Here is a 13,114-nt window from a genome sequence, read left to right as displayed (position 1 = left end):
CAAATTGCTGAGGGGTTTGATGATCTGCACAAATTAGTGTTGTATCACATGAAATCATCCAAACCGCATCGCTGACCGAGCCTCGTGGTGTTCTGCCTGCACCGCAAAGCCTCCCTTGCTAGCCTCAGGAAGCTGGCTCACCGTGCTGACCCTAGCTGTTTGAAAACCTGGATACATCTGGAAAAGTTGTAATAACTTTTCTGGATTGCCTTAAAGTCAACTTTGTATGAAAATTCAACAAAGAGTGGTACCGAGGCAGCCTGCAGCCTCCCCTTGGTGGCAGCCAGCCAGTGCTCCCAGCTCTGCCTCCCCGAGTCGAGCCCCACATTTCAGCGGGTGCCAGGCAGGAGCAGTGCCCGGCCGGGCTTCAGCTCATTCCTGGAGCAAAGCCAAGCCCACAGAAGAATGGCATTACAATGCTGTTGATACCAAAGTCCACGCAGTTTACAGATCCAAGTGTTTAATATCCACTCAACCCCACCCCACCCCCCCAAAAAAAAACCAACAACAAAACAACAAAAAAACCCCAAACCCTCTATCAAAATGTATTACTCTGTTTCAATGGAAAAAAAAACCAACCAAAACTAATAATTTCACTTTCAGGGCCTTTGTTTCCTCTGGCAGAGCGGAAGAACAGAAAGGACATTGTGTATCTGAAGGTAAAACACACAACATTTCTAAAGATTAATTACTTTTCTCCTTATGATATTTACCATTTCCATCTCAAAACTTAGCATATAATGTTTATTCCTTTTTTTAAATTGATTTTAATTTTTTTATTATTATTATTTTTAGCCACAGAATACCTGATTACATACAGGTGATAACTACAAGCTGTATGTCCACCTTGAAAGGGAAATAAATCATATCTGAAACAATTTTATCTTGCTTATCGGGGAAAAAATACATTCATGTGGGCTTCATAGTTACAGGAACAAGAACAAATGAATACTGAATTGTTCAGAAAACAAAGCACTTGAGCCACTTGGCTCATGTCCTGGTTAACAGTGTTGGTGAACTAACCACCTTCTGCATCCTTTTCTATACATTTATGTATGTTGTGGTTTGACCTCAGCCAGCAACTAATCCCCACCCAGCTACTCGCTCACTCCCCCACGGTGGGATGGGGGAGAGAATCAGGAGAGTAGAAGTGGGAAAAATCATGGATCGAGATAAAGCCAGTTTAATTGGTAAAGTAAAAGTCACGCACCCAAGCAAAGCAAACCAAGGAATTCATTCACTGCTTCCCGTGGGCAGGCAGGTGTTCAGCCATCGCCAGGGAAGCAGGGCTCCATCACACAAAATGGTTACTCATGAAGACAAATGTCATCACTTTGAATGTCCCCTCCTTCCTTCTTCCCCCAGCTTTATATGCTGAGCGTGCCCCTCCATGGTACGGAACATCCCTCTGGCTAGTTCAGGTCAGCTGTCCTGGCTCTGCTCCCTCCTGGCTTCTTGTGCACCTCCTCACTGGCAGAGCATGAGAAACTTGAAAAGTCCTTGATTTAGAGTAAGCATTACTTAACAACTAAAACATCAGCATGTTATCAACATTATTTTAATACTAAATCCAAATCAGAGCTCTGTAATAGATACTGAGAAAAAAATTAACTCCATCACAGCCAAAACCAGGACAATGTAGTCCATACTGGAGTCTCTGCAAAATAAGCTCTACATAATCTAAACCAGAGAAATCTGATAACGTTAATTTGTGAATGCATGAATCCCAAGCCTTGGAATTAAACTTGAACCCTTAATAAATAAAAGAGAAATTAGTAAGTGTGGGTCATTTTGTAGCTTTACATACCCTGTAGCCTTTCTTGTCTAACTCCCAAAATAAGGTGTCTATTTCAATATTCAATTTTCCATAAACAAAAAAACCTGTTATTCTAGCCCTGCACTGAATTTCATCTAGACACCAGATATGATCAGGATTTGGGGATTTTATTTTGCTGTTACCTCAGGTATATAAGAATCTAATCTAAAGCTGACTAGCATTTTTCCACATACCTGCATTGAGTCCATTAAGAGGATTAATATCAGACACCAAAAAATGGGTTTTAAATATTTTTTAAGAAATAGGTATAGAATTATTTTGACATAGTTGGGAAATTAGAAATACATGGTGGCAATTTCATACTGCCTTTTCTTGTTAACAGGAATGTAACATAGTTATACTTAGCTCAGTTCAGTCTTACACACAGAAATTTAGACATTATTGCCCAACTATGACTTTTTGACATAGGGAATAATGTTGTTTTTTAGATGAGAATATCTTCATCTTATCAAAGAGAAGAGAGATAGCAGCATATCTTTTCCTCTTCCTTTCAGGCATTTATCAGTAAGAAAAATCTATTCACCTGTGGTGGCAGAAAAAAGGAAACCATGATTCACACAATGCAAAGTAAATTCTCAGTCTTTGCCATATCAAATAATGCTCCACTTCTTTTCTTACCCAGCTAGGATCGCTGGTGTTATGACTGGCAGCCAGTGTTATTCTGTTAGATAAGTGGGTTGAAATGCTCAGTACCTTTTTATTTTCTCCAGTGAGCAGATTTAATCAATGCCACAAGGGAACCCCTTAAACATTGTTGGACTGCTTCAAAAGAAGCGAGAAAGGGACCATGCTTCTAGCGATTTATTCTTTTAGGTTTAAGCATGTTTACCTGAAAAGAAACACTATTTGTAGATTCTTGAGTCCATTCTCTAATTATGTTGTTTAAAGTCTGCATATTGAGATTACTTTCTACCACACTGGCTTCTGATGCCCCTGACTCTGGCACCTCATCTGTGCCAGATGGGATCCTATGGTACCCAAACCAGAAATGGGACCAGTTCTTCCACCAGCTTCTGACACAGAGGCCTCCAGTAACCTGATTTGCTGGATGGCATCCTGATGGCCAAAGCAGCTTTCATCTTTCTTTCTAACATCACCTGAGCAGCTCCTTTTCCCTTAGTGCTCAGGCAGCACAGCCTGTGTGATGGAACATGGGAAGAAATTCACTCATGGCCTTTATGCAGCTCAAACTGTGCACAACTGCGCTTAACCTCAAGAAGGGCAATATTTGCATGCCACAGGAGATAACAGTGATTACCAGCAGGTTGGTCTTTTGTGCCTGTGGACATAATCCCACAGAAGACACACACTCACTTTTTCAGTGTTCGTGATCTGGAAAGCAAAACCCAGAACAGCAAGCAGCCCTCGCAGCCTTAGTAGATGCAGAGAAAGATTAGCTGTGAGTAGTTGTGGTTGTCTTCAATACAGAAAGGACAGAGGATGTGAGGTGTGAGGCACAAAATTGAGGGTGCTGCCAGGAAACAAGTGAACAGAAAAGAAGGGAGGGGGGAGGGGGAAGGGGGAGGGGAGGAGGGGGAATAGGGATAAAGATGATACCCCCTTCCTCATGGCAGGCCAGGAAATGTTCCTGAGCTGCACTGGCAGCAGCAACACATAGGGGGTACACTGGTTTTTTTCTGCTGTTTCCCATCCCTCACTTGTGCACAGCCCTGACAGGCTGGTGTCACTCAAACTGCATGTGCAGGGGGCAGAAGGTACTGACCAAGTCCAGGACCTTTGTTTTCTGACTTAAGATTTAGGACCTGCCAAGCAGCACTTGGGCATCAGCGTTGTGAAATCCTTCCAACCCTCTGCGTGGGAACTGGTGCCAGGATAAGGCAGAATGGAGTAAATTGGAGTCAGTATGATCCTGTATGGATGACGGGGCAAAAGTGAAAATGGGTATCAAATACTGGAAGCATTTTGGTGATTACAAGCAGAACGGTAGGTCCTGACTGTTACAGAGACCACAATATTCACAGCTCTGCACTGCACAGGCTTTACTTGCAAAGACCACTCAATTTCAAGTCACACAAAAATGCATTTTTAAAATCTCACTACAGTGACAATTGCCCGATATGATTTTCACAATACTTAAAACTCAAGAGTTTGGGTTTTAAAAAGCTAACCACACCCCCAGTCATTCACATTTTAGGAATCATACCCAGAATCGATAAATTAATTTTTTTTGTATTTATACTCATTGTTGTATCCAAACTAGTAGTGGTTTTGAAAACAGATAGAAAAATAATGAAATGTTCCAATAGGCAAAATTTACATTTTGCTGAAACATAATGAGTCTAATATAAGACCACCCCCAGTGTGTCAGACATGATGTACGTGCAGTAAAAGACAGTTTAAATCCAAACATTTTTAGAATTAGATAAATTACTATTATTATTATTTCTTTGATGTGGAACTGGGGCAAATGGATTCTATCACGCTAACAGCTGACAGGCACCTGACATCTCCTGAGTCCCAGTGTAGCTCTCTTTTTGGTTTGATAATTAGGCCTTCACTAAGATAATAAAAAATGTATTCACGAAACCAGAAGAGGCAGCTAACACCTTATCTCTGTATTAAAGATTTGTAACTGGTAACAGGACTGTTAGTGTATTTGATTTCATTTAACAAAGTCAAGTCAGTCATCAAGCTGCAGTCTAACAAATGAGTTTTAAGTTCTCCTTTGGGAAACTGGCTGAAAACAGTTTTAGTATTATAATAACTTTGTTAATTCAGCATCCAGATAGCAGGATTGTACAGTCAGGAGTTCCAAACCCTATAAAGCAGCAGTCCTTATATTTTCATATATACTGACCAGCAACATGTCCTCTCAGGCTGTCACTAACAATTGTGATAATCATTTAAATAGGAAAAGCAATTGCTGCAGGGAACTGTCAGCCATCATCATCGGTCTTTCTTCAAGATACTTGAAGGAAAGAGGAAAACAACAACTAAACAACAATAGAAACAGTACAACCATTTGATTTTGCTACTAAATGGTTTTGTGCCAAACCAATTTCTTTCTTAGGCTGAGAAGGAGGCTAAATAAAGTTTTACTGCTGCCAGTCACACAAGTTTTTGAATGTCAGCACAGCACATGAACCTGCATAAGCTGCTTTAGTGTGAGAAAGCGGGATACAGGGAAAAAAAGAACAACTCGACATAAAGGAATAGGCCATTACAGTTTACAGCATTTAGGATTAACTGTGATACCAAGAGTTTAAAATGCAGGTTGTGTAAATCCTGTTTTCTGCTAAAGGGATACTGACACTGCAAATAGATTTTTACAAGCAACGTTCTCCTAGGTATGATTTTTCTCCTAAAAAAGCATAAATTAATACAATACACTAGGAAAGCAACTTGGGCCAGTTCCAAACGGCCCATCCTGCAGATGTCCAGCTCTGCCTGTTGAAGCTGGCACTCTGGATTTCCAGGCTGCTTAGAGCTGCCTGTGGTTAGGGGGGCTGGAGGTGTTTGTGTGGGTTTTTTGTTTGTGTTTGAGAGGTTTTTAAGTTTGTTTGTGTAAAGCCAAGTTCTTTCATTTAAGCACTGTTGCAGGCAACGTTAGATCATGGATCGGCATGAAGTGTTAATAGCCCTTGAACGCTCCCTCCCTCCAGCCCATTTCCTCACGAGGGAGGAATGTGTGTGGGAGGGACCCACTGGCCCATCTCCTCCGGAGCTGACCTTGCTGGCTGCTGCAAAACTGGAATCACATGAAGTGGTTATGTTAGGACACCCGAGGCCATGAACTGACATCTCCCTTTTTAAAAAGCACACAAAATAAAGTGGGTAAGCAGCAGCCCATTGCTGTGGTGCCTGGGGTAGCTTTGGCTCGAGGGGTGCAGTCCTCTCCGCACCCTTTGCCCGTCCTCCGGAGCCACACCTCTCTTCCAGCACAGAGAAGAATATCCAACAGTATCCACCCTCATATCTGCTTTTGTTTATAGTATTTTAATCTTTTGGATACTAGCATTGTGTTTCAATTCAGCTTTATGAAACAATAACACCTTTTAATTTTCCTATTCTTGAATAAGCACCCTAGGCTTGTCAGGGAGCCCCTGATAAAGAAGCAGCTGTAAATGAGGCTGGGTTTGATTAGGCAGTGATATACACTGGCACTTCTTTTATCAACCTGAGGACGAGTAGTGCAATACCTGAACACATAACCAAGTTGAGGAGATGATGTTATTAAAACAAATAAAGTGCAAGTTAATGTGTTTCGCAACAGTCTTGTCTGATAAAAATATACTGGAGACACTGAGGCTTTCACTAATTAGGAAGATAAGATGTTGTAAAGGTGGAAGGCCACTAGATCTGCAAGAATTTATGAGGGGAATTTATAGGTCAAGGAAACCCAGCACCATGAACTGCTTCTCACACAGAAAGCTGGGGGATTTGGGGAGGAGAAAACATAAGAGAAAGGCAAACAGGTAATTTACGTCAGACATAAACCCTATTCACTATTAAGACCTAGCCACCAAGGTCAGGTGCAATAAACTCTTTATCTCATACTGATTACCTGGGAAGTGGAGTAATTACACATGAAGAAATTGCTTATCAAAGCAGTGACCTCACGCTCAGGCCAGGACCATTCCTTAGAAATCCTGAGCATAGCTTCCAGGAGGTTCACATTTAGTCCTATCACTTCTCAAATCAAGTTTGCCCCATTTGTTACAGCCCAGGAGATATTTCTCCCTGGTTGCTATGTCATATGGTATTAGAAATTGTATTTGCCACCCAATCTTTGATACAGTTGTTTAACATAATTGAGCTGCTGTTGCTACTGATGGAGGAGATGCCCTCTCCTCCCCCCTAACCACATCTCACTGCTGAAAAGGGGAAAGCAAGATACATTCACCCTGCCTGCGCAAGGACGGGTCCTGGTGGGAGATCCTGGCCGAAGTCTGTGGTGTCTTTTCCAGCTGCAGCAGGTTTGCAGTGTGCTGATGGAGGACACCACACACAGGGAGCCAGCCCTGCTGAGACACACGATGCTGCGGGGGGAGGTTTAGTGCACAGTCCTGGGAAATGGCCACTCTCTCCTGCTGGCGATGGGAGGTCCAATCCTCTGGACTTGCAGCTTCTGCAAGCTGGATGGGATGAGTTAGCCTGCAAGTCTATGCAGGTAGGCTCTGCAGGTTTCTGGAACCAATATGCTCTTTAGGCAGATCTCAAAAATTGAGGTAAAAGCCTTTTTTACTCTATTATTTACGATTATTCTATATGGTTCTCTTTCAATGATCCTTCCCGGAATTTCAAAGCATATAATTTCTGCCTAAGTGGATCTGTATTAGCATTAACCAGTATTTTCTATAGCTTTAGAACTAGGACAAATGTTTTACACCATTTACTCGTTATTTCCTCCAAGTTAATAATATAAAATACTTGCTGGTAAAGCTGCGTACAACTACTCTGGTCTCATCTGACAATAATGACCTGATCCAAAGGCTAACCTTTATTGATCGGGCTTTGCATGAAGCCCTGTGGTTTTAATGCTTCACTGTAGCATTGGAACTCTAAAGCATTCTATGTCAACAAAGTTTGCAGCTAAGATGCTGCTGCTTTATAAACAACAGACTGAACAAAGCTATTTACAAAATCTAATTTCCAGGACAGTGTGGAAAAGAGACAAGTCTGATCTCTTTAGTACAGGTTATTCATTTGATTTACTACTTCTGCTATGATATATCTCCATCAGGAAAGGCTTCTATTTTAGGGTTTTTTTACAGTTAAGTGATTTAGAGTACAAAGTTCACCAAGAACTCTAACACATATTTGTAGTGATAAATATATATGGTGCCAAGCACATCAATGCTGCATGATGCATTTTGCTTCTCTGCAGATTTCCTTAAAACATTTTTCCTTCTTAATCATCTTCTACCACTGATATTCCTCAAACATAAAATAAGAGAACATTATAGCTTGAACAGATCAGCAGTTCATTGGGTAACCATGACTTCACCAAGCAGATGTTTATTTTGTAATGAAGATCTATCATTTCCACTGAGCACACATTTGTAAAGATCATATTAGACTTCACAGTTAGTTGAAAGCATCCATTTACTTCTGATAGAAAATTTTTTATTCTCCATGTGTCCTTCTCTGCCTCCTGCTCATTTTGTTCCCATGACACTTGCTTTTTCCTTCAGCTCAAGTTACCCTGTGATTTTACAGGGAATCATCTCAGTCAGACTCCTCTTCCCAAGCTCCACAATCATTCCACCTTTCCCTGACATCAGGCCAACGGCCTTACCCAGGGTGGTGACAGTTCAGCTAAAACACCGTGTGCCCTGAAAAGTTTTAAACCTACCACTGCCAAGACAGGATTGAGCAAAAGACTGAAAGAATTGAGATAAGTAATTTTATGAGACTGCTTATACAAACAGGTGATTCCGAAGTCAGGTGACACATACAGTTTCCCACCCACCCCTGCCCCAGCCCTATTAACCACACCGCTCAGTGATAATGCACTCCCAGCCGGTGTGCATATGGAAGCCATACTCATATACACACCGGAGGAGGTAAGTTTTTCTGTTTGGAAAAAAAAAAAAAATCAGGATGAAATGCCTATTCCCACCGGTTCCAACCACTGCAGCTAAAAGCAAACAGTTTTAGCTTACGGAAGTTTTAGTGGATGATGCACACACACTGTATTTAGGTGTCACACTTCCTGGTACATTGGACATCAGCATATCAGTAGGTGTTTCTCTGCATGTGCTGAACAAAGCCTTTCCAAAAGGCACACCCAGTCTGTTTACACAGCACTTTACAGTCCTCCTTGGCTTTTACGCCTCTTGTCCTTACCTTATTGCTCCGAAACTTGCATATTATTTCCTCCTGGCTGCTTGCAGTTATTCAGCAAAGCCAGAAGCAAATGCACCCATTCAGGCTATCCTCAGTGGCAAGCACAGCACCACTTCACATGGCCTGTGTTTTTAACAACATTGGTCCGGTACCACTGATATGAAGAAATAGTGTGAAATAGGGACAATGGACAGCAATTGTGACTGTATATGTCTGCTCAAGGAATGTGGGTATGGTGACTGGTCACGGGTGTGGTGTCTGGTCACATAGCCATACAGCTTTGAGGAGACACCTACTCTTCTTCCTCCAACAAAGGGGCTATTTATAAAAAGGATGAGAAAAGGATGAGAGACATTCCAATGTTATCTAGAGGGAGCTCTAAGTCTCCTTGCTGGAGAAGATCGGGTGGTCACTAGGACACGAATCACCTACAAACCTGCAAGACCACCACATTCCAGGCAAAGGACTGATAAGCTTATTAACATACAAAGCCAGAGTAAGCGGGTTTAGGTAACGAATATGTATAGGCATTAATTGAATATTCATTTGTTTTATTGTATAAATGTGAGATGGATCATCACTTCGGGCATGCACGCTTGTGGTGGAGCGATCCCCCGTGCATCTGCGCGCAATAAACATACCTACTTTATAACTTTCGAGTTATAGAGTTTAATTCCGTATGTCACCACAATGATGAATATGATAGGGGCGTCCAAGTAGATGCAGGGCATCAATAATGACACATCTTGCAGATCACTGAAAACTAAAAATGTCTTTATTTTTCTATTAGCCTCCATTAGGAAAGGAAAGGAAAGGAATCAAACTGTGGGACTGTATTGACTTTGCTGGGACAATAGCCACAACCCTGTGTCAAGGACAGAATACATTGTACACCACTAATTCTTCTTGGGGTTTCACTTTTCTGCAAGCTTGTATTAGATGACACCATGTTATATCAGGCCTTCGACAGTCTGCAGCAATAAAGGCAGAGATAAAACAGCTCCTGATAGGGAACTATTGAATTCACTTATTTACTAAATTGTTAACTTCCACTGAACTTGTTTTTATCTGAGCTGTTGCATTTTTAGAGCGTTAGAGTGATGTTACTGAGGTATGGCAGGCTCAAGTGAAAACATTTCAGAATCAAATGTTTATCAAATCAGAATTGTTCCAAATTCTAAGGAGTTCAAAACGCACATCTAGCTCTTGATTTGAACGCTGACATGTAAAAAATTCCCTTGAATTGCAAACAGAAAGGACTTGTCTAACCCTAGTCTTATTTTCAAGGGGAACTTACAGTTCCAGGTGCAGTGTTGCTGCCCTGGTGTTAGGCAATGCTGAAGGCTGCAGGAAGCATCATTTGTGGCTCTCGGTGCTCAGGTGCTCTGAGCCTTCATCTACAACCATATGGAACTAGAGATAGGAGAGAATCTAAAGTGAATAAATAATTGAAAAATAATCTTTTTTACTCCTATGCTATAGCACTCAGCAAACTACTCTATATAATAGCAAAAATATATCCACTGGATTTGCAAAGCAAATAGGATTTTTCTTTTTTAAATAAAATAGTTTTTTGACACTTTGGGTTCTTCATGAAACCCAGAAGCAATTAGAAAAAAATGCTCAAAACTTTCATTTGAATTCTAGAAAAGTACGAAGCATGCAAGGTATTTCTAGTAGTGGTCTTTATTTTGGTCCCAGGCTGTATTTCTTATTTCAGTCTTGCTTGGTATGTAGGGGAATTATCATAAAAGCTGCCCAAAATGATTTCTGATAGCAAAACATAATTCTTCAAGGGTCTAGAAAAAACACATGGATAGCGAACTAATGCAGTCGTTAGCCTTGCCCAAAAATTCACCATGCTTCTGCAAGCAGTCCATTAACAACTAAGAAAAGACTTAGGAAGCAACACTTGACAAGCACTGTGAGATTTTCTTTCTCTAAATGTCCTCATCTGGAGGTGGGGAAGGAGGGGCAAGAAAAAAAAATAATTCAGGATCATTTCTAGACAGAAACAGGAATTTCTCTGTAGAGCAATGCCTGCAACAGAAACTTGTGGGGTTTTTGCAGTTTTGTTGGGTTTGTGTTTGAGGTCTTTTTAAATGCAAAACATCCGTAATGTAAATAGGGCACTTACCTGATGTAGTTGGCCCAGAGCAAAATAAGTGCTTCAAATTAATATCTTAAAGTGGAAAAACATGTCGAGCTAGCAAGTCCTGTTGAAATGACTTGCAGGAAGATTTTGCCTTCAATACTCACCCAGCTGCCAGAATAAAAGCATTATTAGACATACTATGACTGGCCTATAGAAACTTAAAAACAGAAAATGTGCGGTGTGCAACTCCCTATTTTACAGCATCATGCACCCGAAGTGAAAATTTCCATTTGGCGATGGAGGAGGGGATGCCCCAGCCCAAGGACGGCTATGAGTCTCTCTCGGTGCTGCCTCATGGCTCACTGCAGCTGGTCCTGCCTTTTGTTTTTCCATAGTGCTATTTTACTTCATGGAATGCTGAGCCTGATCTGTCAACCGTTACTGGAAAGTACTCCTTCTTTAGGTAAACAAGCATCAGAATTAATGAGGTCACTCAAGTAAGTGGGGACTTTCTTCTCAATTCAGATTTTATGTGAGAGCTCAGGAGCTTTTGTCAACATTTTTTATTTACATAGTTATTAGAGGATTAAACATGCAAGGTGTTGGGTTCTGTAGAAATAAGAGCATGCAAAGTGCTCACTTAGCTTAAAGCATTCAAGCACTCTCCACGCTGATCTGCTTGCCATTATCCAGATTTCAGGACCTATTCTGTGCCAGAGCCCATGTAATAAGAAATACGTAGAACTGAACCCGCAACCTGTGAAAACACTGAACTTGGGTTTATATAAGATTGCCTCACTTATTTATTCCTCATGAATGAGGATATTAAATGGAAGGGATAAATTTAATCCGTGCAATACAGTACATTTATTTCAAAACCAAGACTGACAAACCCGCTGTGCAAGTACCGGCACTGCACGGCTTCGTAGCCAGCCCCAGGGCTCCACACTGCAAACAGCCACCAACAACAGAACTTCTCTGTGTGCCTTTTCGATAACCGGTGAGACTCAAGGTTCCTTGGATTGAACAGTCCTGTGTACATCCACACAGAAGGTTTCATATGAAACCTGTACCTTTCAAGTAGATCTGTGGGGTATTGAGGCAAATGAGGTCAGGACTCCGAGCCCTACAGCAACGACGTAATAACTATGTTTAGCCTTTGCCAGAAGAAAATGAAAGCAAGAACAATGGTGAGAAGTCTCTGTATGGTTTTTGCAAAGAGAGTCTGAAGAATTAGACCTGATTGTGAACTGAGATGAATTTTCAATGGCAATCTAGGAGATCACAGCTATGTGAGGTCACCTGCAGGTCTCCTTTTCACAGTGGCAGGAGTTCACTGTCATTTGGGATAAAGAAATGAACGCGCTTTGGGGGCACAGTCACTGGGCACCTATCAGTCTCTGTCCTTCTGACCTTTCTTTTGTAAAAGATTACTGTGGTTTTATAAGCATAATACTAACAACTGTGGAAAGAAAGCAGAAAGTTGTATCTGGCCAAGGCTGTCTTGCTCCAAAAAGTAGGTATTAGTCTCTTTAAAATTGCTTTTTAAACTTCATTTCGGAGGAGTGAAGTAGTAAAATGCTGATAAATCATGAATAAACTGCTGTCTCATGGCAGCTGCTAACAGAGTACTTCAATAATGATTTGCCATTAAGGAAGTTATTCCTAGGAAAGATGGAGTTTAGAAAAACATCTAGGATTCCAGAAAAAAAAAACCTCAACAAAAAACACAAACAAATGTTCTTTCACAGGATACGTGGTATTTTTCCCTTAGGAACTAAAGTCTTTTTTGCGCCCTAAGAGGCATTTTTAGGGAAGAAAAAAGCACATTTGAAAACCTAAAGTTGATCCTTGAATTAAACTAGTATATATCATTCCAACATAGAACATACCATTCTAATCGAAAAGACAATACAACTAAGAGAGTCAGGAGGAGGAAATTGCTTACTTCCCCCTCCACCCACCCCAACAGGTGCCACTTAGGCAACTCCATTAGAAAATGTTTATTGTGGATCATTTCCAGGTTTGTCTAACCCTAAAACAAATAACTCAACTGAAACAAAAAGAGATTTTTCAATACATACACTAGAGTCCATGAAAATAATTACTTTTGCACCCACTGAATTATTAGATAAACAAAAAATCTCTGAACTTACAGAGATGCTGTGTTGTCACTCTCTCACAAAAAGTGGCTGATCTTCCCATGGACAGACCAGCTCCTTCCCAGGTACTGGTGTCATCTGGGTTTTGGTGCTCAGGGGGTTTCCATCCCTCTGCCCCAGGACAGCACATAGTAATGGGCTGTGATGACATGACATGGGGGCAAAGCAATTTACCCATAGAAACCTTCCCTGTTTCTAGGCACTCCATCG

This window comes from Falco biarmicus, chromosome 13 (assembly GCF_023638135.1).
Source record: "Falco biarmicus isolate bFalBia1 chromosome 13, bFalBia1.pri, whole genome shotgun sequence".
Taxonomy (NCBI): domain Eukaryota; kingdom Metazoa; phylum Chordata; class Aves; order Falconiformes; family Falconidae; genus Falco; species Falco biarmicus.
The sequence above is the reverse complement of the archived record's forward strand: the minus strand, read 5'-3'. Positions refer to the sequence as shown.